Here is a 26572-nt window from a genome sequence, read left to right on the forward strand (position 1 = left end):
AAAAGGGTTAATTTATGGCGCTCAAGGGCTACTGCTCGACCTGCCTCCACCTCTTCCCCCTCCCGCCACTTCTCCCTCGCTCGCTGACCCCCAAAAGTGAACCCTGTTAAATGAAAAGGACCTCTGGCTGCATTGTTTGCCTGCTGCCTCCTTGTTGCCTCGTTTGTTGTCTCGTGTCGTGTTGTGTCGTAGCTGCCATTAACCCTTTTGCCCTCGAGATGGGGAGGCGCAGTGGGGAGCAGAGCTCCATGTGTGTGCCCCAAAAGAAGGCGGAGGAGGGAAGAGGAAGAGGCGCATGTTGATGCACGCTGTGACCTGCAGTTACACTTAATTCAGTCTGATGATGATGACGATGATGATGATAACAATAATAATAATAATATGCCTTTATTATTGATACCAACACTTGTAACAAGTAACGGTAAATGCGTGTATGTGTGTGTGTGTGTGTGTATTTTGTGGGGTTATTAATGTTATTTGCTTGTTTACATGCACGTGAACCAAGCACATCAATAAGGGGCAATCAAGTCGCGCCGACAAACTTCCGACCAGCAAAAGACACAACAACAACAACAACTGTCACAATGTGCTTCTTCTTTGTCCTTCCCCCTTCCCCGCTTCCTCCTCGAGGACATTTGTAACCCTTTGGAAGAGCATAAAGCGCAAGCAAAAGGGAATAAATAAATATACAATAAATGCAAACAGATCATAAAAAATCTATTAAGCAACCACATGTAACGCTGACGAAAGCCCAACACACACACACTCACACACACACACACACACATGCTCACCCCATTCGATGGCAAGTCACAAGACGATAAAATATCAATCGTTGGAAAACAAGAAATCAAACAGCCATCAAAGCGACGTTATGCCTATGACTACAAAAAAATAAGAAAAAAACAAAGAAATGTGCATGGCAAGGGGTTAAAGCACAAAACAAAAGCGTCGACCAAGAGATACCCTGTAATTAGCAAAATATATAGTGCTGACCACATGTGGACACATGTTTCTCACTTCTGAATTCAAAGAGATGTAAAAGAGAATAAATAAATATACAAAAAATTCAAACAGATCATAAAAAATCAATTAAGCAAAAATATGTTAATCGCCTTAAGTTTTTCAATAATCTTTTTTATTTTCATCAGTATAAAAAGTAGTTAGAATTTCCAATTATTTTTTATTTAAAAAAAGTCTAAGTATCCACTTTTGCACATAATATTTTTAATTACACCTTAATAACACTTTTAATGCGTATAAGATTATTATCGATTAAATTCTGCATAATATCTTTTGGAATATTTTTCCGCTCAGCAGTGAAAAAACATGTATCCACATACTTATGCTTGGCACTGTGTATGAACTATGCTAAGGAACTTTCTCTTAATAGATTTCCCATAATTTATGCTCATTTAGAAAAGACCTTAGGAGTATTCCGCATAGCAAAGCAACTTTGACTTTTGCGTCTGATAATTGTGCCAAAATTATAAATTAGATTATTCACATGAATTTTCAATGGATTACTTAATTTTAAATGTGTTTGTGAAGACGTGCAACGGCTAACAATTGTGTCTAAAATATATATTAAATAATTGAACTTAGTCTTTAAGAGAGGAGTTACAATTTGCAATATAATTGTGAAGATTTGTGAAGAGTTCGCCTAGGAATTGTGATCAAATTTGTGAAATAGAAAATATCAATATCAAATGGAATATTTTTGCCTCTTTATTCTTTTCGAAGTAATATTATTGAATATGAATGGCTATTGATTTACTTAGTATTTTTGGTAACTTTTAGTATTTTCTTTATTAATTTCGTTACTAATTTATTCTTTCCTTTCCTTGCTTTTTTACAGGGTATGCCCAGCGATACCCACAAGCGGAAAAAAAAAGCAAAACCGTAACTGGCAAAACAACACGAGTTCAACCCGTTCCCTGTTCCAGTTCTCGTTCTCCATCCAGAGTGAGTAGCTTCTTCCCTAACCAATAATACACCCCATCGGCCACATGTGTGTATATTTGTATGTGTGTGTGTGTGTGTGTGTGTGTGTGTATGATTGAGTGCCAGTTGATGTTGTTGTTGTTGTTTACCCCTTTTTGGCTTCGATTTGTGCTCGACTCATCTATCAATGTCAAATTATGAAGTGATCATATTTGGATTTATGCGTATCACACACAGTATGTGGGCGATTGCCACAGATATCCTTGGCTAGATGATGAGGCACGCGGCTTAAAGTTAACTGTGCCACACACAAACACACATACGACAAAAGCAAACTTAACCCAGCCACTTAAAGGTGTGCGACCGACTAAAGTTCGCACAATGGGAATGTTTAGTTGAATACGTGGGAAGTTGAATGGGGGAAAGTAGGAGAAAGAAAAGGGTTTTGAAGGATAAAGTTTTATTTTACTATTATTAGAAATTTACAAGTTTATTTGAGGACTAAGCTTGATCTTAGGTCACAGTTTGAGGAAATATACTTAGTACATACTAACCAAATATGGGACGGAGCGATTGAATTTAATGTTGAAAGAAATTTTCAATTTTTTAGTATATAAATTAATTGGTATATTGTTTAGTATTTCTCATTCGAACATTTTGTAGTATTTCCATGGTATTATTGATTAGTATTTTCACTTTCGAAATTCTCACACATTAAATTATAAAATCTATAGTATTTCCATGCAGTTTTAGTATATTGTTTTGTATTTTACATTAGAAACACACAAATTTTAAATTGTGAAGCTTGTTGTATTTAAATGAAGTTGGTATATTTTTTAGTATTTTTCATTCGAAATTTTTGTAGTATTTCCGTGCAGTTGGTGTATTGTTTAGTATTAAACTTTCGAAAGTCTCGCATTTTAAATTGATACTTTTTTAGTATTTTTGCGGTTTCGGTGTATCGCTTAGTATTTTGCTTTCGGATGCAATGCTCAATTTTTAGTATTTCCAAGCAGTTTTAGTATATTAATTAGTATTTAAATTTGACAAATTTTTTAGTATTTCTATGGAGTTTTGGTATATTGTTTAGTATTTTACATTCGACCAGTTTTTTAGTATTTCCATGCAATATTGATATATTTATGAGTATTTTACATTCAGCTAATTTTTGATATTTCTATGCAGTCTGCATATTGTTTAGTATTTACTATTTGAATGCTCACACTTCAAAATAGAGGATTTTTAGTATTTTCATGGAGTTTTGGTATATTGACTAGTATTTTACACTTTAAATTGAGAAATCTGGCAATGCATAAGCTCAGCATTTAATCGCTTTCTGTCCCATTGTGGTTGCCACACGAATGTTGCATGTCAAAGGGGCAAAAACAAATGGCAATATGAAAAGGTGCAGAGAGAAAGAGAAAGAGAGGGAGGCATTGAAATAAAGAAGGCAAAGCGAAGAGGAAAAAAAAACCAGAATAGTGGAAGGAAAATATGAAGCCCCGGCTAAGCCCATAAGCGAACGTGTTCATAATATTTACAGTTATTGATATTTGAAAAGGCGGAAAATTTATAACGAGCGACATGTGTGTGACAACATGCCGCCGAAGCCGATTTCGATGCCGAGTTGTGTGGCACGGCACAGCAGAGCACAGGAAAGCAGAAGAAGGGTGCAACACTAAGCGCAATATTCAATCAAAAATCGATTACAAGGACCAAAGGACCAAACAGTGAATGAGCATGTGGTCGTTGCTGTTGCCGTTGCCTTTGCCTTTGCGATTGAACGTGCCACACAGTTGACTAGATGACTGAGGCGGAGATGGGAGATGGAGGTGGAAAGTGAAGTAGAAAGAGGGCTGGTGTAATGCGACGTTGAAGAAGGTTTTGCGGGGACCTTCGAGCTAGCTGACGATGAGGCTGTGGCAGGTTAATCTTTGCCACACACACACACACACACAAACTCCTGCTCCCTCTCCCTCTCTCGCTCTCTCTCTCTTTCTCTGCTACATATGCGACACAAACAGTTGGCGCCACTTGGCGGCCGCATGGGCATGACAATGAATTATTTGCCTGTCCGAGGACTGGCGACTCGCAGCCTCAGCGTCAACAACATCTTTGGCTATACCCTGTTATTTCATGTGCCAGCTAAATGGTTGTTTGTTGTCTTCACTATCATTACTCAAAAGTATTTTAAACTTATGTTTCATTTACTTCTCACAAGTTAGAGGTCCATTTAAAGCTCAATACTTTTGGCAAGAAAACAACCAGTTCTTGGTGATGGATAAAAGATCTGTTTTACTATTATATCAAATTCACATTCACTGAATTTCTTTTAAATTCTAATTGCTTCAAGTTTAGTGCTTAAATTAGCTTTTAAAGAAAACATCATATTCGATGCATATGTATATGTACTATTTGGTGATGAAAAATATCATAAACATTCTAAACAACATATTGCGTGATGACCATTTGAAAACTTCCTATTGCATATCGTTCATGATGAGTATTTGGCAGATATCTCTTATTATTTATTTTTTTTAATTTCTTGAATTTCTTTAGATTAATTACAAATTTAAAAGTAGTCCAAGTATCAATTGGTATAATCTTTTGTTATAAAATAAATAGGAAATAACCTTGTTATACTATATCATAATAAAAGATCTTTATTAATGGATCATCACCAAATTTACAGAACAAGAAAATCATTTTGTGGCAATAGAGTATAAAGTATAAAGAACCTTGAAACACTTTTAAATTTGAACGTAATCTAAAGAAATACTTTATATGATTTCCTGCATGAAATAAGCACATGTAATTTTGAATGCCTGTGATTATTTAAGGCAGAAAACAAGTTTGTTATACTTGAATGCAATATTCTCAACATTTGATGTCGATGTGTTGCCAGTTCTTTATTTATATTTATAAGGTATTTGACTAGTCAACCTCTGCTTATTCTTCAGCTACGTTTTTTTCGAATGCGTGTGCGTTTTTGTCAAACAATTTTAAAACCTTAATTCACATGTGTAAATTGAAAGCAGCACCTGTGCTGACTCTGGACAAAACCGACACTGAGGGGTAGAAGGAGTTTTGACTGGGGGAGGGACTGAGGAAGGTTTGGGTGTTCTTGAGTGGGGAAGGGGGGCGGAGGGCATGGGTATTGAGAGCATCAACGCTTGAATTATGGAGCAGCCTGCGTCTGTCTATGCTTGATTTATGGGCCAACACTCACTCCACTCTCCACGCTCTCTTCGCTCCTTTTCCTCTTGCCTCTTTCCATCAACCTTTTTTCGTCCCACGTGTCGCATAATTCTTCATATTTTTGTGGACGCTTTTTGAGAGGCTTCAACCTGGCTCCAATGTGGAGCAGCCAGCTTCACAATATGCCCAGTTTCATTCGCTACTCGCTGTTCGCTGCCTCGTGTGGCAGCTGCCGTGGATAATTTGTAATTTAACCACTTTTCAGGTTCAGTAGCCGCAGTTTTTGTCCCCGTCCGTCTCCCCCTCAGTCGTAGTCTTTGTCAGCGTTGTGGATGTTGTTCCGCTTCCGTTGGGCGTTGGGCAACTTCCGCTGTGCACCTTTTGTCTGCCAGCCAATTTTGGGAGCATATAAAATAAATACCCTTCGTTAGGGTATTACCAATTTTGACAGGCAACGCTTTATAAAGATGTGGTCTCCATATAAGTCAATATGTTGTTTAAAGTGGGCTTCTCTTTAAGACGTAAACGAATACAAGAAATGAGAAGCACAATCGAAACAGTTGTTATGAGTGAGTAGAACGTTCGAAAAGTAACGAGTAGTAAAGAAAGTTTTTAACTTTGGCTAATAAAAGGTGCTGAAGTAAGAAGAGATCTAATGTAACGAGTGATAAATACAGCGAGACTTTTAAGCCCTGTCAATGCTGAAGTAACGAGAGATGAAACGATAAGGTGTTTAGAAGTAACGAGTATTAAACACAGCAAGAAGTTTAAGCTAAAAAGAAAGTAGTAATGTTATAACGAAGGCGAAGTTAGGTAGCAAGGTAATAATTGAAACCAACGAGTAATAAATATACAACGGGTTAGATGAATAATAGTTCATACCCAATTGCCACAAAGATTTATATGAATAATAGTTTATATCTAATTGCTAAAACTTTTACAAAGAATACGAAGTGATGAAGTAACGAGTTGAAGCTTGTCGAAAGTATCGATTAAAGCTAGCGAGTTCCAATAGAAAAGAGTAAAGGAGCTAGTGCTAAAGTAACGAGTAATAGTTGATTGCTACCCTAAAAACTGTTACAACTATTGCAAATTGAGTGATAAAGTGACGAGTGGAAGCTGGACAAAAGTAACGATTTAAACTAACGAGTCCCAATAATAAAAATACAAAGATTTATATGAATAATAGTTTATATTTAATTGCTAAATTGAAAACTTTTACAACGAATACGAAGTGATAAAGTATCGAGTGAAAACTGGACGAAAGTATCGATTAAAGCTAGCGAGTGTCCATAGCAAAGATTAAAGAAGCTAGTGCTAAAGTAACGAGTAAAAGCTAAGCAACATAAAGAGTATTAAGCAATCACCAAACAGCTTTTTTCAATTGTGCTCGCTCGTGTTCTCATATTTTTTGCATTCCTTTTTTTGGGGGTCCTTTTGCTGGAGCTCCGCGGGCTGTCGTCAACGCTAAGCAAATTAAATGAAATTTCTGCAGTGACACAAACTTGTTTATTTTGACAGACAACCATCTACACCCACAACACACAAACACACTCTCTCATGTATTTTTTTGTTGTTGTAGAGAAAAGGGCACGCGAAATCGTTAACCGCGATTTTTTTTGCGCTTCGTTTGGATTTTAATTCGCTTACAAAAAAATAAGCATAAAAAATGAATGTGTGGAGGCATAAAAAAATTGGCAAAATTTAATAAGGGCAAACAAAAGGGCGAATAGAGCAGAAGCCGGTGGGCAGGGCAGGGGCAGGAGAACCTGTTCCGTTGATGAGGGCGGCGGATCAACAACAACAACAAACGAACCAACGAGCGAGCGAGCAAATTATGCGATTTGCGCGTGCAAATCGAATCCGGGTCACATATGCGTGAAATCAGTCAACACACACACACACACAGAGTTATACACACCCACACACACACATACAGACATACCCAAAGTCCAACGAGAAGTTGGAAGGCAGAAAAAAAAACTCGCGAGTTGAAAATTTTTAATTTGCAATTTTGCGATAATCAGTTTTATTGAGTTGTTGTGGGAGACGGACGCCACGGAGGCGGGGGCGTGGCATGTGCTGCTGTCTTTGAAGGCATGCAAATGAGTGAAGCAATTTACCTGCGATTCGTCTCGTTTCGTTTTGTTGCCCCTGCAACTGACAGACGACGAGTGAGTTGCAAGAGCCAAAAGAAGAGAAGAGAAAAAGGGAGCAACGCAATCAAATTAAGCAAACGCAGGCAACGAATCGCAAAATGCAAAAACAAAATTCGCTTAATACGATTTGTTATATTGATTTTGATTTGCAGTTTGCAAATTTCGCAGTTCGCATTTCGCATTTGAAAATTTCGCCTCGTTCTGTTCGTTATTCGTTGCTTGCCGCAAAGTGGCAGCAGACTGTGGCAGCCACTGTGAGAGGGATGGATTAATAAAAGTTAATGCTGTTCTTTAGGATACATTTAAAAACTCTTCCCTGTAGCTCTTATTTTTCTAAATTTACATAACTCTATTAAGGTTTAATATTTTATGTACAGCTAAAAGTTCTTGCTGATTACAAAATTTCTTTTACTCTAAAACTGACTGATTTTTTTTATTAAAGTAATACTTTTTCTATATTTATAACCGTTAGTCTATAAAATGACAGTTCAAAATGTTTGCAATTCTCAAAGTCTTTATCAAAAATATGCCGAAAAATATATAAAACATAAAAATACTATATACAAAAATGTATTATAAAATATAATATGGTTACCAAAACAATAAAGATGGATTTTATAGCTCTTGATTAGGACTTTAACACAAATGGCAAATCAATTTGCGATTATTTTTCTGTTTTAAGATAAAGTGAATAAATTCGTGCGGAAACCAAAAAATTAACGAACTTATATATTTATCGTAAAACCGAAAAAGTTTTTAAAATCAATCTTAGCTCTAAATATAGTTTTAATCCAAATCTATACTTTCACTTAACTTATTTTTAAAATTGGTTCTGTATATGTTTTTTTCGCACCCGAAAAATTTCGTTAGAGAAATACCCATATATAATATAAATTCTATTAGAGCACTTCTTATAAATACATATGTATGTAAATTCAAAGTTAGGAATTTAAAAACGAGAAGAATTTATGTAAAATATTATCATGCTGAAATTACTTTTAAGTTCGATAATAGTTTAAATAGCTTATGCTATTTATGCAGAAGATTATTTCAATTTAAAACTATAGGAATTTGAAAACCATTTATGTGAAAACTATTATTTGAAAAATACTAGAAGTAAATAACTTTAATTTGCGAAAGTAAATTAAATTATTATGAAAATTAGTGAGAAACAGAATTAAGTGAATTGAAAGATGATAAGAGAAAGTAACTAAAGTCAGTAAAAGTAATGGCAGCAGTCACCCAAAAATCCATTCAATACTCGCACTCGCACTCAGATTAAAGATATATGAGTTTTGTGTGTGCTTTACACTGCTGACCACTTGCTCTCTGGGGTTAGGGTTATGATCCTGGTCCACGCCAAAGAGGAGGCGGAGTTGGGGGCGTAACAATTTGGGAAATTGAAATGAAATTTAAGCCTTGCAATTTGCACGGGAAAATCTCAGCGCCGCATCGACCGCACGAATGGCCTTAAAAATGTCTTTAGACTTAAGGCAACAAAACCCCAAAGTACACACACATGTGTGTGTTTGTGTGTGTGTGTGTGTGGTGTCGTAATAGACGATGAAAGCAAACACAGCCGCAGAAAGAGAGAGCGGAAGAGAGAGAAGGAGAGGGAATGAAAAAAAAAACAAAAATGAAGCTAGGGAAATGCATAGAGAACGAGTATTTGAAATGTCAGATTGGAGTAAATGAAAGGACCTTTCGAGTGGGGGAGGGGCGAAGAGGGGCGTGGCACACATATATATATATATATACGTTTATATATTCGTTTTTGGGGTTTTGTTGGGTTTGCGTTTCCATTTGGCCGTTTGCGTCTTTGCATCTTTTTGGCGTCTTTAGTGTGGTTTTGGATTTCTTGGCTCAAAACTTGCCAGTCCAAAAAGGAGTCCGAAACGTGTGTGTGTGTGTGAGTGTGTGTGCGGACAAGTTGCAGTTGGTCGTTGGCTTTGCTTTGGCTGCACGTCTTACAAAATTCTTTAAGATCTTCGACTGCGGTCGCTTTGACAACGACAACGACATTTTGGCCAAGAGTTCAAAAGCGTTAGCGAGAGAGGGCAGGGAGTGAGAGAGGGGGACAAGGCAGTATGGGAGGGAGGGGAGGGGAAAGCAGTCTGGGTGCTGACCAGTCAAATGCAAATAGAAGCAAATTAAATGCTCTTGGAGTCGCATGCAATATTTAAAAGCCGTCAAAGACAAACAAGAACAGACAGAAACGGACAGGCAGCGACAGGAGCATACATGTCGATGGTAGGGTGAAGGGGTCGAGGCGAACCTGGTCAGTTGTCAATTAGAGGACGCGTTGTCGATATCAATTTTTGTTATTCACATCACGTGACTTCATTCAATTAACCGATGCGCGCTGCGAGCAACTTAATTGGGGGAAGTGAAACCCATCTTTAACTCCACTCTCTTCATTCCCTTTCCCCCTACCCCTACTCATCGCGAGTGTGTTACCCCTTTTGCCACGCTTGCCCCACTCATTCGTAGCCGCAAACGCGACTCACATGCCAAAAGGGCGTTCAAGCCACTTAAGCACCAGTCGCAAGTCCGATTGTGACTCCCCTTTCATGACCATGGCCCTGACCGTGTCCTCTGCTACCTGTCCTCCTTCTCAAGCTCATATGCTGGTCAGTCGCGTGTCCCTCACACACAGACACACATCGAGGGCTATTCACACGGCCGCTAAAAAGGGTTATTAACTCGTCAGCTCGGCTAAATGTCAGCTCAGGTGGACCGTGGGTTTTCAGGTTGGGGTTGCAGCTCACTTGCGTTTGGGTAGGGTTAAGCTTCGGGGGAGTTGGGGGGTCCAGTGTGTGTGGAATCCCTGACAAAATCGTTGCTGATGCGTGGTCACGCACCATTATCGCCACGGCGGCAAATGTTCAGCTTGCCACATGGGGGCAAGCGTACATTACCCCCGGCAAACGGCATCCTGCTGTTGCCTGCCCCTAGCTGACCACCTCACACCTCATTTGTTAGCCCTTTGGCTGGCCGCCTATCAATGAAGTTGTTAATTTTATACTTTCAGCGCTCTTAAGTCGCTTCCCCCAGGCCGCTTTTCATTGCCCCTGTGCTCCCTTTGTTGTGCTCGCTCTGGTCTCCTTGACCGATTGTATTGTGGCAGCCTGTAATTTCAGTTGAACCGAAAGGCTTAATTATATTTGTGATATGCTTTAGCTGGTCAACGATTGCATTAACTTTTCCGTTTCCCATTTTCTCTGTGTGTGAGGTTTTTAATGAGACAGCACTTTAAGTGACCGTGGAGGACGATCAAGGTGGCTAAGCACGCGCGCTGCTGACAACGCTCTGATAGAGCCATAGGGGGAGGAGGAGAGAGGAAGGAGGTAGACAGTGAGGTAGAAAGCGAGGAAGTAAGGAGGAAGAATGTAAGGTAGGGACCGAGGTAGAGTTAAAGATAGAACCATGGAGGGGAAAAAGATTGAGGAAAAATGGATCAAGAGCGAAAAGGGAGGGAGGAAGTAAGGAGGGAGGAAGTAAGGAGGGAGGAAGTAAGGAGGGATGGAATAAGAGAGAAAGTAAAGTTAAATTTAGAGTTATGATTGAAAAATTTGATTTGTTAGGGTTGGCGTTTAAATAAAAGCAAGAGTTAGGATTAATGTTAGAAAGGAAGTTAAAGTAAGAGTTAAAATTAAAGATAAAGTTAGCTTAAACTTTAGAGTTTGCGTGAGGACTAAAGCTAGAGATAGACTCAGAATTTCTCATAGGGACTCCAATTAAAAGCTGTGATACTATTTAATATTAAAAAAAAAGAGAACTACAATGAGCAATTAAACTTGAACTTGAAAAAAAAAACCAGTCGTTAGGTCTGTAGCTAAAGATAAAACATAACTAAAATCTCGAAATGTGCATAAACTGAACAGGTTAAATAGAATGCGATCGCAAAGTGTCGACAAAATTTAAAGAAAAGCATCTAGAGCAAAGTTCATACATAAGCAAAGGTCTTTCAGGGTCCAACGCAAATGTTCTTTACACAGGGAAATTAAAAGAAAGGATTAAAATAACCGAGTTGAGCACAGAAATCTTGGTAATGCCAATTGCCTGAGTGCAAACACTTGGCTGTCTATTGACTTAAAGTGTTGCTGCCCCCCAGCAATGAACTAAGCATAGCTGCAGTCGTTACCTGAGTGAGAAAGGAAGAAAGAGTGAAAGAGAGGGAGACAGAGATGAAAAGGGAGCTTGCTGAGGTGCAAGGGTTCGCTTATAATCAGGAACTATAACAACTTTGCGCATAATCACGAATCATTTGACTGCAGCCGCAGCAGAAACCGAAACCGTAACGTGAAATGCAAATTACCCAAAAAAGCATAAAGCAGTCGGCTCATCCTCGACACACACACACATAGACACACGGACACACACTAAAAAAGGATAGGAAAGGAAAGGACACTGCTCACATGCTCGCAATAAAGTTGCGGCAACGTCGTATGGGAGCAATAATAAATTGAAGTAACAAAATCTTAACAATTACAACCAGCGCCAGCAACCAAAAGACGACCTACTATACTTACTACAGCTACGGCTACGGCTACGGCAACGACACGGACATCGACACGGATACGGACACGGACACACATGGCTGGCCGGATGCCAGGGAGGTGTGGAGGAGGCTGAGCATTTAGAGCGCTTCAGAAAACCCAATAAGTCTACGGTAATAATCGAGCATAAAGCACAATTTATTTTCATAAAACCTCAGCCGTAAGCTGGGCCGCTGATCAGGACACGAGTCCTGCGAGACGGTACGGCAGGGAAGGCTTCTACGGCTCGCTCGTAAGTAAAACAACGGGGGCAACTCGAAGCGAAAAGGCGCGCCAAGCAGCCTTCCAAATGTCTGCTGCTGCTGCTGTGTGAACCCGTTCCGACTTTTGATTTTAAAACAGTGACGGCCATAAGTAGTTGTAATGGCAGTTGCCAGTGGCGCCCAAAAGGACAAAGGAAGGGATAGGAGGGGGAAGGACTAAATCTGGCTAACACTCTCGCTGAGATGCTGGGCAAGTTGTCGCTTTTGTCTGACTCGCAAAACTGTACGAAAAACCGCATAAACGCGACCGTCTACCAAGAGAGGCAGTCAGGATGGCAGTCGTCCTTGTCGTCGCACATTTTATGGCAACAGACGCCCCCGTTTCCATTCCCATTCCCTCTCCCATTCCCTGTCCCTTTGTTGTTGTAGTAGTTGCTAACGTAGTTGCCGTGCCAGAAGCTTAACGAACATTTTACTATGCCCATGATGCATTAATATCCGAGACCGGCACCGGCTAGCCACCCGCCATTCTCCCTTCCCCCTCAGCCCCCCTCAGCACTATTTCCCCCACACACTATAGAAGGCTGTCTCGCTCGCACTCAGTCTGGGTTTTAGATAACAACGCAAAAGTGCAAAATGTGTAGCATACATTTTGGGGCAACTAAAAACTGTAGCAAACTCGAAGGCGAATTCGAGGCTAAAGAAGTTGGGGTTAGTGTCGTGCAGCAGCAGCAGCTTATCGCATGAAATTAGCTACCCTTGTCGCACACACACACACACACATAGTTTGTGTATGTGTATTTATTATATTGTCTTTTTTTATTCGTTTTTGGCGGCTTGCAGACTCGAATTTTCGTTGTCTGATCCCACTATTTATAAAATTTCAATAAATAATTTTGTGCAAAAAAAGGGTTGCCCCCTGCTGCGTGTGTATGAGTGTGTGTGAGTGTCGATGTGTTTGTGTCTGTGTTGAGTTGAGTTCAAGTTTTTGCTGATTTCGATTATTTGGCAGGCGCAAATGACTGCATCAATGTGTGCATTGATTGCCATTTGGCAACTCCCTTCCTCCCTTTCCTGAACAACGTGCCACACTAACTAACCGTCTAACATTTTGAGACTCCACTTTCTCCCACTCTTCTCTGCTGCAGAGGCGCGGCAAAGCAACCGCAAACAAATCAACAAAGCAATCAACGTCTATTTGTATTTTCACACACATGCACACATCGCAGACATGTGTGTGTGTGTGTGTGTGTGTGTGCTGCCAAAAAGTGCAAATCAAATTTTGTGGTGTTTGCCACAATTTCGACCAAAATAACGCGGCTACACGCAGAGCCCAATCGCCAGATAGACAGTTAGAAACACAGTGAGAGAGAGAGAGATATACGATTCATGAATGCCAACTGTCTGAATGTGTGAGTGAGCGAGTGAGTGTGAGTGTGAGCACTCAGCAGGTACCAGGTGCTTGGGGCCACCGACTTCTCAGCCCCTGCTCCCCCTTTCCCGATAACGCTTAATTAGCCACATCAGAAATACGCACACGCGCATTTTGCAGGCCTCGTTTATTCGATTATCTGCTTTGCAACCTTTTTATGCGCACATCATTATGCACTTTGGTCACGCCCCTACGCCTACTTTGCCTGCTCTGATTGCTTATGATGAGAAGTACTAAAAGTACTATAGAAGTAGTCATCCTAATAGTATGTTCATATTGAAATTCTCTTGTTTTGACCTTATTAATTATTCATTTTGGTATATTTCGGTGTACTAAAAGTCCTTTAAATACTTTCCCCCATATTTAGTATATTGAGATTCAGTTGTTCTTAACTTAAAAATATACCAATTATTCAGTATGGTATGTTTTTAGTATACTTAAATAATAGACTTTTATTGAAATTCAGTTGCTTTGTAATTATGAATATACCGATTATTCAATTTAGTATAGTTTGGTATACTAAAAGTACTATGCAGTTCAGCTGTTTTGAACTTGTTATACCTAATTTCCAATTTGATATATTTTAGTATTTTTTAGTATATCAATTCGGAATATTTTCACAAAAGGGTCGACTGTAGATTTCTTCTTTGTTTGTTCTATTGTCAGCTTCAAAATGTATTAACTATCATATGTGTCAATTCATTTTGTGAAATCAATTTTCAATACAGTATATTTGTCCTACATAATAATATACTCATATTGAAAATCAGTTGTCTTGAACTCATCAATATACTAAATTTTAGTTTTGCTATATTCAAGTATTTTTACGGTATATATTTAAATTTGCCAAATTTCAACAAATTCGCTAATCACATAACTAAGATCTATCAAAACTGTTTAGATTTTTCTTTCCGTGATCAATGTTTGCAGGTTGCCCAAGTTAATTCAATACGAATGTGTAAGGAAATTGGAGAAATTGATAAGCTAAGAGAAAAATGTAGATAGGAATTTCCTGGTTGTGCGTTACAGGAAATGCCAATTTCTTAGGTTTGGTTTGGTTTCGGGGGGAAATCGATGCTTATAGCGATTTGACGTCAGTTAATGATGCAAATTAGTCAACAATTTGTGCTGCATTCCGCATTAAACTGGTCAGGGATTGCCCGATGTGTTGTTTACACTTCAGCAGCAGCAACACCAAGCACACAAACACACACACACATAGCAAAAAAAAGGGGGAAAAAATGAACGACAACAACACAAATTATTTCCGTCTTATTACACAGCAATGCCATATAAGCCAGGCCATAAGAATAAGTACTCAAGAGGGTTAGAGCTTCAGCTTCTTGGGTTTGTTTGGGGGCTGGGTTCACGGTTTCGGGTTCAGGTTCACTTCAATGTGTCAGTGAGCAACAAAAGAATGGCAAACCTAGGGAAAGAAAAAAATAAAAATAACAAAATGCCATCATAATTCTTTTGCTCGGTTTGGCAATTTGGCAAGCGCGTAGAAAATTATGAAATACATTAAAGTTAAGACTAAGACATGCCCTAACAAAACTATGAATTTTAATGTTCTTATCTTTCCTTCTAATTCTTACCTTTATAATTTAACTGTATTTGCTTGAATCGTGCTGAAATGTTCAGAATAGAAACTGTAGAGAATATAATATGAGAATATTTAAGAAGAATGATATTATTTCAAGAAATGTTGCATATAGAGAAGTTATAATTTGTTAAGATGTTGGGGAAATAATGATAGTTTTGATATGATTTCATAAAACTGAAATACAGACAATAACTGCTCCTTTTTTTGCTTTATAATTCAATTTTGTAAACCTTAAAGTAGCCGAGTTCAAATAGTTGGTAAATGGTTAAGTGAATATCATATCAAAATAAAATTACAGGGTATCCTTGACTCAATGGAGCAGATTTGTCGAATTGCCGCTAGTGTTTTGTCCATCGAATGGAAATGTGCTGTTATTCCGATACTTACGATATGTCCTTATGTCCATAACACTGAGCACTCAATGAAGTTCGGGACCATCAAATGGTCAGCGCTGAGTTGCGACTTACAAAAGATACCAGATATGCGATGCCAGATTACGTAAGCGACGCCTCATAAGCTCAGACATAGCCTCGCACTCTCTTTTGCTTCGTATTGTGTTGGTTATCCTGGACACACTCAACTCGACATTTGACAAAAGCGTCAAGGCCAAACAAAGGCAGCGCTAGCTTCCTACTCGCTCTCTCTTTCTCTTCCTTGCTTTTTGCTCGTAAACACAATGAAGTGAAAAATATGATATCAGGGGGAAAAATTCCCTCTGTGTGTGTTGTTGCTGTCCGTTCATTGGTATATTTTTTTTTAATATTTATTGTGATTTACAGTTGAATGCTTGATTTGATTTTCAAGTGGTTCCCACGCCAGTCGCCCACAAGAATCCCTCTTCAGCTACTGACAAACATAAGCTCTTCCTCTTGCTCTCTCAATTTCAATTTCCACTTCTCTTTCTCTTTGCCTCTTGCTCGGACCACGCTGGGTTAATTAGTGGCCATCAGTCAATTGAGCTCTGCTGCCGCTCCTGCTATTTATTTATTTTTCTTTACTTTTCCTTGTTCTTTTTTTTTTTTGCGTGTGCTTGGGGCACATTTCGATAACGATTGCAAGCACTCGATACACGTGCGTTTAGAACAAAAGCATTAGCATTGAACCTGCATTTTGCATGACAGCACCAGACAGCTGAGAGGTAGAGAGCTGCATAATGGAATTAGCGTACATAGAAACTCTGACTGAGACGGAGACAGAGACTGAGGGACATCCTTATCGATGGGGCCCTGGGGACGCATACGTTAACGCCAAAATGCGTCGCCTGCTGCGTTTCCTTTCCGCTTTCCGCCTTGCCCCCGTCGCGTCGTCGCAAATCATCGATTGCCATTTGCAGTGTCCGTTTCAATAGTCTCTCTCTACTGCTTTATGCCACTTTGATTGTCTCACGTGTGGACAATTTGTTTGCCAGCAACAGCAACATAAAGAACAGAGCACAACCAGAGTAAGCAACAACAACTTCTTCGCTCTCCATAAATCCAAACAGCATTAACCCATAATTTTTTAATAGATTTTCTGTGCCTTCGACTGCTGCTGTCGGTTTTTTCCTTTGTCATACAGCTAACACTGAGAGAAAAAAGGAATATAGGAATAGGATTCGAGGAATAGGAATAGGAATAGGAATAGGAATAGGAATAGGAATAGGAATAGGAATAGGAATAGGAATAGGAATAGGAATAGGAATAGGAATAGGAATAGGAATAGGAATAGGAATAGGAATAGGAATAGGAATAGGAATAGGAATAGGAATAGGAATAGGAATAGGAATAGGAATAGGAATACGAATACGAATAGGAATATGAATAGGAATCGAGGAATAGGAATCGAGGAATAGGAATCGAGGAATAGGAATCGAGGAATAGGAATCGAGGAATAGGAATCGAGGAATAGGAATCGAGGAATAGGAATCGAGTAATAGGAATCGAGTAATAGGAATCGAGTAATAGGAATCGAGGAATAGGAATCGAGGAATAGGAATCGAGGAATAGGAATCGAGGAATAGGAATCGAGGAATAGGAGTCGAGGAATAGAAATCGAGGAATACGACTATTTAAATTTGAATTTTCGAAAAGTGAAGTGTCGGAAAGGAATAGCATATGAGGCAAAAGGGTAAAAGACAGAGAGAGAAGAGAAGAGTAACAAAACAGAACAGAGTAAAGTTGTTTGTCCGTTGTTTCTCTGAGTGCAGCAGAAGCAGAGGCAAAGGCAGCGCTGTAAGTCCAGTGAGCTCAAGTGCTGCTGGAAAGTGAAGTGGACGGAGTACAGGGAAACAGTCATATGAGGCGGGAGAGGCAGGGGTTGTGAAGGGTGGAGGACGCGCGTGGAGAGTTGTCGAGTTAAGAGCGTAACAAAAATGCGCATCACGTAGCGTCGTTCAAAGTGAATATGTCCAAGTGAATGTTGCGTGATAAGCGGCCAGAGTTATTGCGTCTGCCAAGTGGCCAAAAACACACATACAATCTATCTCCCATTCCCTCTCTTGCTCTCTCTCTTCCCTCTTTCCCTTTCCCATACTCAAACACACGCGACGTCATGCAATAAATGTTGCCTACTTTTTGGGGGGTCTGAGGCTGAGGCTGTGCAAATATTTATTGAACATTTTAATTCGTTTGTTGTTGCAAATAAATTCTGATTTATTGGCAATAAAGCGCACAAATAGACAATATGTTGGCGCACAAAACTAGCCAAAAACCAACTGATAAACCCCCCCTCCCCACCGCTATTGATACAACCTCCTTCCCCCGCTCTTTCCACTTTGAACTGGACAAATGGACACAAAACGTTGAGTGGCACATGTGCTGAATTTTGAGTTGATTTCTCTTTCTCATTTTTTTTTTGCGTTGCCAAACATTAACTGTCTTTTTTAAAGTTTTTTTTTGTATCGATGTGTCATAGGGGAAAGTTTACTTTAAAGATCTACTGAAGCACTAGTAGAAATAAAGCTTGAGTTTAATGAGAGCGCTAGATTTATGCGAGAGATCTTATATAACTAAATATAAATAGCGTTCAACTGGAATGCTTAAGTTAAGATAGAAGATCTCTCTTTAATTTTAATGTTATACAGTAATTTCAAGACAACTTTTTTACTTTTGTAATAGTCATTAATGAAAATACTTGTTTGGTATACACAATAATAACCAAAGCCTTTCTAAGTACTATAAACTTTGGGTGCGATTTGAGAAATACTTTTGTATGGCAAAAAAGTCTACTGCAATCGGGTCTTAGTGGCTTTGGCTGATAGTCTGATATATAATATTTTGTTCTCTGTACTATATATATAGAAGTACATATATGGATTCACCAAATATTGACATCAGTACATTTTAGTATTTTTTGGTATATTATTTCTAAAATATGGCTTTTATTGAAATTGAATGTTCTAGTATATAGATGTACCAAATAGTCTTCGGTATATTTCAGTATATTTATCGGTATATGGTTTCATTAAAATTTAATATCCGATGTCTCACACTTCACTGTAACTTTCATACTTGTTTGATTTTTATATTATACAAAAACTACAAGAATATTTTTTTTTTGTTTTCTGTGTTACTTTTATATTGTTAATTAATTAGTCCCTTTTCTATTTATTTTTTTCTTTATTTTCGAATATTCAAACATTAATATTTCATATTTTTTATACTAATGTAATAATTATTTATTAATATTCCGTACTTAAATATATATTATTTCTTTATCTATTTTTTTTCCTTTTATTCTTTGCGCTACTTTTCACGCTCTTGGTTTTAATTTCTTTTTTATTTGCATTCAGCTGCAACAGTTGCTCTTCGATTTACGGTCAATCAAAGTCCAGCGATTGCTGTTGTTGTTGTCGTTGTTGTGGATGATGATGAAGTTGTTGTTGTTTTTCTGGCTGCTGCTGTGCGTCATTGTCGTTGTCATTGTCTGGCATACAATATTGTTGCTCTTGTTGTTGTTGTTGTTGATAACAACACCCTCATGGGCAATAGAGCGAGAGTGGCAAGTTGTAGGGCAGCTAGGTGGCAAGTGCGTTGAGGCATGTGGCATGCGGCATGGCTATGCTTGCTATGTTGCTACTGCTGCCACATGTCGCTCATCAGTCATCGCACACATACACACACACACACACACTCGACTGTCGCGTCTGGCATTGTGAATGCGGAACGTTGATTGTTGTTGCTACCTTTTTTGCATAAGTGCCGCATGCGAGAGTCTCTCTGTATGTATGTGTGTGTGTGTGAAACGTTCGTCAGGTGTGCTTTGGTTGTTGCTTCCTCATTTTCATTTCTTTTTATACCCGGTACGTATAGGAAAAAGGTTGCTCGTGATGGGTATATTTTGTACTCTATGGTTTAATTTAATTGTAATGGTATATTAATATACCATAAATATCATTTGGTAAATAAATATCCATTAACATATTTTAGTATTTTTTGGTATATTTAAAGAATAACAAAAATATCCTTCGGTATATTTCAGTATTTTTCTAGTGTATTTTAAGAGTATACTATATTACTATTATACCACAAATATCCTTCGGTATATTTTAGTATATTTCGGTATATTTTAAGAATAATACTGCACATACAAGAATTATCCATAAACACATTTTAGTATTTTTGGTATATTTAAAGAATACCAAAAATATTCCTTGTCATATCTTAGTATTTTTTGTTTATTTTAAGAATAATTCCGCATTGTTGGTATCGGGTATATTTCGGTATATTTTAGTATGTTTGGTTATTAAGTTGGTATATTTTACGAGTAATACCGCAATGTTGTTGGCGGATATCTCACAATTACATTTTGTTTTCTTTTAGTAAATTTTGGTATGTTGAGTTAGTATATTTTAAGAATAATACTGCTCTGATCGGGTATCTCGAAGTCGAGCACACTCGACTGTAGCTTTGCTACTTGTCTCTTTTCTTTTTTTTTTTTGGTCTTGTTGCCGATGTCTGTGACAGCAGCAGTAGCAACAGCAGCAACTGTTGTTGTCGCCGTTGTAGTTGTTGTTGTTGGCTTTGTTTTGGCTGCTTGATTTTTTGCTCTTTGCAACGTATTTTAAGGTTGTTGACGCCAAAGCTGCTGTTGCTGTTGCTGCTGCTGATGACGATGCTGATGATGATGATGATGATGATGATGATGCTGATGACAACTGCTGCTGCTGTTGTTGCTGCTGTTTACCTTAATGATAAGGCGCTTGTCAGTCAGCGAGGTGGCACTGTAACATAGGTGAGGGGGAAGGGGAAGGAGGTTGAGGCAGAGGCAGGGGGAAGGGGGAGGAAGCATGTGGTAGACAGTCGTCAAATGTTGCGGCGCCTGTGGTTGTTTTATGCCATTTGCCACGACGATGAGAACGATGAGGACAACCGACGAGCAACGAGCACGACGGCAACATGTGCTCCTGTGTTTTGTCAAAAAACATATTTGCCTTGTCTTCGCAGCTGTACGTGTGTGTGTGTGTGTGTGTGTGTGTGTGTGAATGTGTGTGTGTGTGTTTGTGGCAACACAAAAAGCACATTCACCAAATATAATTATTAAACATGTTGCCAATTTTTCGAGCGCTTTTTAATCCTGTTGTCTGCACAATCCCCACGGCAGCCACGCCCACTTGCCCACACACACACATAGTCAAGTGTACACACTCAAGCACACACACACACACTCGCTTTCGCATACGAATAAAACTCTATTATGCGGTTGTGGCTTATTTTGTGATCGCTTCAAAAATTTCGGAATTTCTGAATTGCCAAAATGCGTGCAACTTCTCTCCGGGTGGCAACAATGGAAGGGCTGTCGGGAAGGGAAGAGGGAGAGGGAGGGAAGCAGGGTTGCCACGCTGCTTTTTCGCGTACTTTTTGACTGGCTTTTGTGAGCAGCCACTTGAAACATACAGTTAGTTTCGCAACTGCAGCCAGTTAACCAAATTGCCGGATTACCAAATGCTCCACAACTTGTATTTTTATTTTATTTCATTTTTTTTTGGTGGACCAATGGAAAACCAATCTAGAGTTGGAGTTGCAACAAAGTTCGCTCACATTGTTGCAATTAAATTTATAAAAATTCGGCAAAACATTCGAATAATTTAAACTAACTTAGATGTAGAAATATTCATTTAAAGAATGTGATGAATAATTTTTCATTTTATATTCTAAAATTTAATATGAGTATTCTATAGTAGTATAAACTAGTTGGGCACGTTTTAGTTATACTGCTTTGCTATTTGTATTTTAGAATAATCTTTAATCTTAAGAAGAATATATGTATTAACTGTTTTCCTTTACTATTGTCTACTTAATACAGACTTGACTCTGGCGCAGCCAACTTAACAAGGCAGTTGAATAAAGAATCAGGGGTAGCCAATTTAAGAAAGCAATAGCTTACTGCAGCTAACTTAACAAAGCTCTTGCCGAACGAATCAATCGCAGCAAACTTAACAAGACCGTTGCATATAGAGTCAGGCGCAGCCAACTTAACAAAGCAACAATGTAATGCAGCCAACTTAACAAGTGCAACGCAAGTGAAATATGTGCAAATCGTATATAAAATAAACAAGTGCAAATCAAGTGAAATAAGTGTAAATCGACTAAAATCGCGACTGAAGAGCATCAGGAATTTAGAGTGGGTAAGTCAAAGCATCTTTTACTTTTTCGGCACTGCAAAACTTTAGCTGATTATGATCTTTAATGTGGCATAAGACTAGGGATAACTGCCCCCAATGAGGAGCAGACCAACAGTTAATCCCACTGGGATTGTGCCCTAAGAAAATGGCAAACTATTTCGATTTTCAAGTCAAGTGAAATAGAAACAAACACAGAGAGGCAAAAAAAAAAAAGAAACCAAAAATTGGAAAACAAAAACAGCAAGAAAAAGCATTAATTTTAATTTCTACCCAATTCTCGTTTGTAACGATGTGAAAATCTCTTAAGTACTCTTGTCATTGACACTCAAACCTCGCACAAAAAACACAACATACCCCCCACTGTGTGGGTGTGTATGTGTGTGAATAGATGTGTGTGTGTGTGGGGGAGGGCTTAACCTTAGTTAAGCTGTTGGCCGTCGTTGTCTGGCCTGACTCGGTAGCTCTGTTGACGGGCGGCTGTGACACAATCTCATCAACAGATCAGAGATTTGCAGCTCGTCGTCGTCGTCGTCCTCGTCGCGCACTGATGACATCTGTGGTATTTTCAACGTGCGACGTGACCGGCATAACCGGTGAGAGCCAGGCAGGCATGGCTACCAATCTCTATAGCCTCTCTATATAGGGTAGTTTGGGGACAGAAGGTCAGAAGGGGGGCGAGCTGACTGGATGACATTTGACACGCGCCGTTTTGGCAGCCGTCAGACTGCAGACTTGAGACTGTGGCACAGGACATACGGTCATTGTGACAGCGCCCCGCTTGTTATTTCTATATTTGTGTACCCTGTAAATCGCCCATTCAATGACAGTGGTAATTGCGGTGTAGTCGAGTTGTAGGGTATGTTCGAGCCAAGGAGATAGAATGGCCTTTAAATTATTAATTCGCTTCTATTACATATATTACAGGGTATTTCTCAGTCAATATATACTAGAATGATTAATGTTCCACATTAACATCACAGGGTATGTGCTGTAGTCGGTGTGGTCGATTAATAGGTTATGCTAGGAATGCTCTGCAAAATATCTTACAACAAAACATTACAATATTATTTTACTTCATTCACTTATGTTCCACTATTTACAGGGTATTTCTCTGTCAATCTGTATTCAGATATGTATTAAGCATTACAGGGTATGTGATATAGTCGGTGTAGTCTAGTTTTAGGTAGCTGTCTGTTCAAACCGAGGACTTTAAATGGTCTTTAAAATATTTAGAATTTTTAACTTACTATTTTACTTATATTCCACTTTCTACAGGGTATTCCTCAGTCATGATGTATTACAATATGTCCTCAAATAACTTGTGTCAAACATTAGCATTACAGGGTATGTTCTAGCGTGATTGCTTGTCTACTATTGTTGTTCATTTATCACTTGCCTTCAAGTTGTAACCATTTTATGCCCAAGTATAGGATAACTACTAGTTGCGTACTGTGTACTCAAATATTTTGTATTTTAAAGGGTATATGCCAGTCCTGCTGTATTACTTAATGCGTTAAATTGTAGCTGTGGCATTTGCTAAGCTCAAAAAGTATTATCTGTGTGGTTTACAGAGCATCTTGCAGTCGTGTTTGCTTGTCGCGTCATAGAAGCTGTAATCTAAAGGGTAACAATTAGTCGTGCTTTATAGTATATCTCATTTAAATGTTTTAGTTCGCCTAATGATTAAAATTTGCATTTTATGGGGTATCAATCAGTTGTTGGTATGAAAGTTGTTTTGGTACAACTAGAAATTAAATTAGTTAGGGTATCTATTAGTCGTTCACCGATATGTTTTGCCTAGAGTCTCGCATAGTTGTAAGTTGAGCTAGGATCTGAGTTGCTTTGGTCGGCAATTTGGTATATTTTGTACTATGTGGTATATTTTAAACGCACTAGTATATCCAATTACCAAATATGACATTTGGTATATTTTAGTTTTTTTTTCAAATTGTTAATTGTGTAAATTTGAAGAAAATGGGTAGTGGGTATTTTACAGTCGAGTACACTCGACTAGTATTTAGTATTATTCAGTACAGTACACTGTCGAGCATACTCGACTACTATATTCAGTATATTTGTTTGGTATATTTTAAGAAAATGGGTCTTGACTGTAGCTTTTTTACTTGAAATATTTTTCCCCTTTTACAGAGTATGCGTTAGTCGCGTTTATTCACCGTTCAAGCATCCACTTGCTTATCTTTTATTATATTTCGGTTTTTTTTTATTTGGTTGCTTTGGGACAACTTAATATGGAGGTCAGCGCTTCCGCTTCCGCTTGCTGGACGTTGCCTCAATTCTGTTGCAATATTAATTTTTTTTTTGTTTTTTGTGTTGGCAAAAGGCACGTCACACATGTGTGGCAGGCTGGACGTTGGATAGTGTGGTGTGTGTGTAGTGGGCGGGGGGCGTGGTGGAGGGCGAGTGTTAGCCTTCATTTGATTCGTGGAAAATTGGCCCAATTAACGCAAAAAAAGGCAAAAAAAAAACGAAACAGAAAAACGGAAAACTAAACGAACAACTCAATTTATCACGCACAACTAAAGTGATTTGTTGCCAATGCCAACCAAATGCGGCAATGTGCCCCCCTCATCCCTCCCCTCACCTCACGCTACCCCTCTGTCATCCACACTCTCCTCTTGCTGAAGTCAAGGCCCAAAAAGTCAGCGAGTCGCATGCAAAAAACGCAGGGTAGGAAATTGTTTAATCAATTCATCAGACGTGCATGTTGCATACATGTGGCAAGGCTCAAAATGTGCGAGTGTGCGACTGTGTGTGTGTGTGTGTGTGTGTGTGTGGCAGGCAATAACAGACAGGATATTAACTTACAATTTCAACTCTCTCTCTCTCACTCTTTTTTGCTTTCGGTAACTCGCAACTCGCGCAACGTTAAACGACCAAAAATTTGTTTGAATAATTACCGAGACAACACGCCCCACATACATACATGCCCCCAAAGTGTGAGTGTGTGTGTGTGTGTGTGTGTGTGTGTGAGGTGCTGCTGCATGTTTATTGCCCCTGCTTCCCTCTGGCCTCCCCCCACTTCATTGACTTTACAAGCAAACAATTTGTCAAATGCAAATACAAATAACCCTATTCGAGACCGCCTGTCGTCCTTCTTCCTTCTGTTCTGTTCTGTTCTCTGCTTGGCAATTGAAAAACGATTCGAAATCAATCACAGCCCCAGAGCCCAGGCGCGCGCGACCACAACAACCAAATGCTGTGGTCAAATGGAGAGAGAGGGAGAGAGTGAAGAGCTGATGCTGATTTGGCAGCTGGAGGTCCATTAATAATTCTTGTGGCATGTTTTATGGCGCAACAAGAGAGAACCCTTCCACTTCTTCCTCCACTTCCACATGCAAACGTGACTTTCAACTGTTGACCGCGTGCCAAACACAACACAAAGAGAAGGAGACTGAGAGGCAGAGAGTTGACCATTTTATTGGCATGTTCTCGCTCACTCCCAAGGTCATGAGGCATGTGGCAGGCAGCAGGCAGCAAGCGGCAGGGTTATCGCGCTCTCGACATCGCCAGCCAAATTGATGGGCAGTCATCAATTTCACTTGTTGGCCATCAGCCAGTCGACTAACTTCGCTGCTGCTGGCTCGCGCACCATTTGTCAAACGATTTGACTGCCAACTCTGATTCCAAAGCGGATGCGGATGCGGTGGCGGTGGGTGTGACTCTGTGCACTCAATTAAACAGCCGCCCTCCTGCCTTTTGCCACACAAACCTCAATCCTCTCAGTGTGTTTTGCACATGTGTGAGAGCCGAGTTTGAGGCTCAATACTCTTGAGTGTTTGTGTCAACATGTGTCGCCTGCCTGCGTTGCACTTGACACTCAACACTTGCCACTCGCCACTTGCCACTCGATTGCAGTTGCAGGGGTCAAGCAAGCAGCCAATCGGAAGGTGTCAAGCAACAGGCTGAGTTCATAGAGTTAAAGGGCACAAATTAAGGGAGACGAAACATTTGAGCAAACAAACCAAATGCAGCTGCAATTAGTTGAGGTATAAATTAAAAGAGATAAACGCTTTAAGCAGTTAATAGCAGTAATTCTTTAGTAGCAGTAGTATATTAATATACTGAATATACATTTTGGTATATTAATTTGATAAAAAGTTAACAGCAGTTAATGCTTGAGGTATGCTAAGCTGACTAAATGCATCTAGTTACTCATTTATTTGGTATTTATTATGTAGTAGTATATAAATATACTGAATATATATTTTGGTATATTAATTTGGTAAAAAGCTAAAAGCTGACAATGATTAAGGTATAATCAGCGGCATTTATTTACTCTATTTGTTATACTACATAGTATATTTTGAATATAGAATTATATTAAAATATTAAATGTACGTTTTGGTATATTAATTTAGTATAAAGCTGAAGCCGTTAATGCTTGAGATATAATAAGCTGACTTGAATGCATCTAGTTACACATTTATTATTATGTAGCTTAAGAGAATTGACAAAAAATTACTGGCTGCAACTAACGCTTCAGGTATTTTTATTTATTTTTTAGCCTTTGTCTCTAATGATTGAGATTTAGTTAACTAATTGAACGTATTTCCTTAGTCTATATCTTGTACTCCATGGTATATTTTGAATGTAGTAGTATATTGATATACTAAATATACATTTTGCTATATACATTTTAGTATGTACATTTCGTATAATCCACTGCTTGTGTAGTAGTATGACATTCAAAATATACTCAAATATACCAGAATCAATACTAAATATATACCGATATACCATATATGCATACATTTTAATATAATTATATACTTGGTATATTTAAGTTTGTTAAATATGTATGTTATCTATATGCTCTATGGCATATTTTCAATATAGTAGTACTAAATATACA

General features: G+C 38.8%; 1 long non-coding RNA gene across 5 annotated transcripts in view; it reads left to right on the forward strand.

Annotated features, from left to right (window-relative positions):
* Positions 1–1544: 1544 nt before the first annotated feature.
* The window catches only part of LOC132796226 (uncharacterized), an 86291-nt gene continuing 61263 nt past the window's right edge, over positions 1545–26572 (forward strand). For 2 of the 5 annotated variants that reach the window (XR_009633523.1, XR_009633527.1), the window contains exons 1-3: positions 1546–1789; positions 1859–1965; positions 21381–21702. This is a non-coding gene — a long non-coding RNA (uncharacterized LOC132796226). Of the gene's footprint in view, positions 1790–1858; positions 1966–21380; positions 21703–26572 lie in introns of all 5 variants that reach the window. The other 3 variants (XR_009633525.1, XR_009633524.1, XR_009633526.1) reach the window with 3 other exon arrangements.

The sequence above is a fragment of the Drosophila nasuta genome, chromosome X (genome assembly GCF_023558535.2).
Source record: "Drosophila nasuta strain 15112-1781.00 chromosome X, ASM2355853v1, whole genome shotgun sequence".
Taxonomy (NCBI): Eukaryota; Metazoa; Arthropoda; class Insecta; order Diptera; family Drosophilidae; genus Drosophila; species Drosophila nasuta.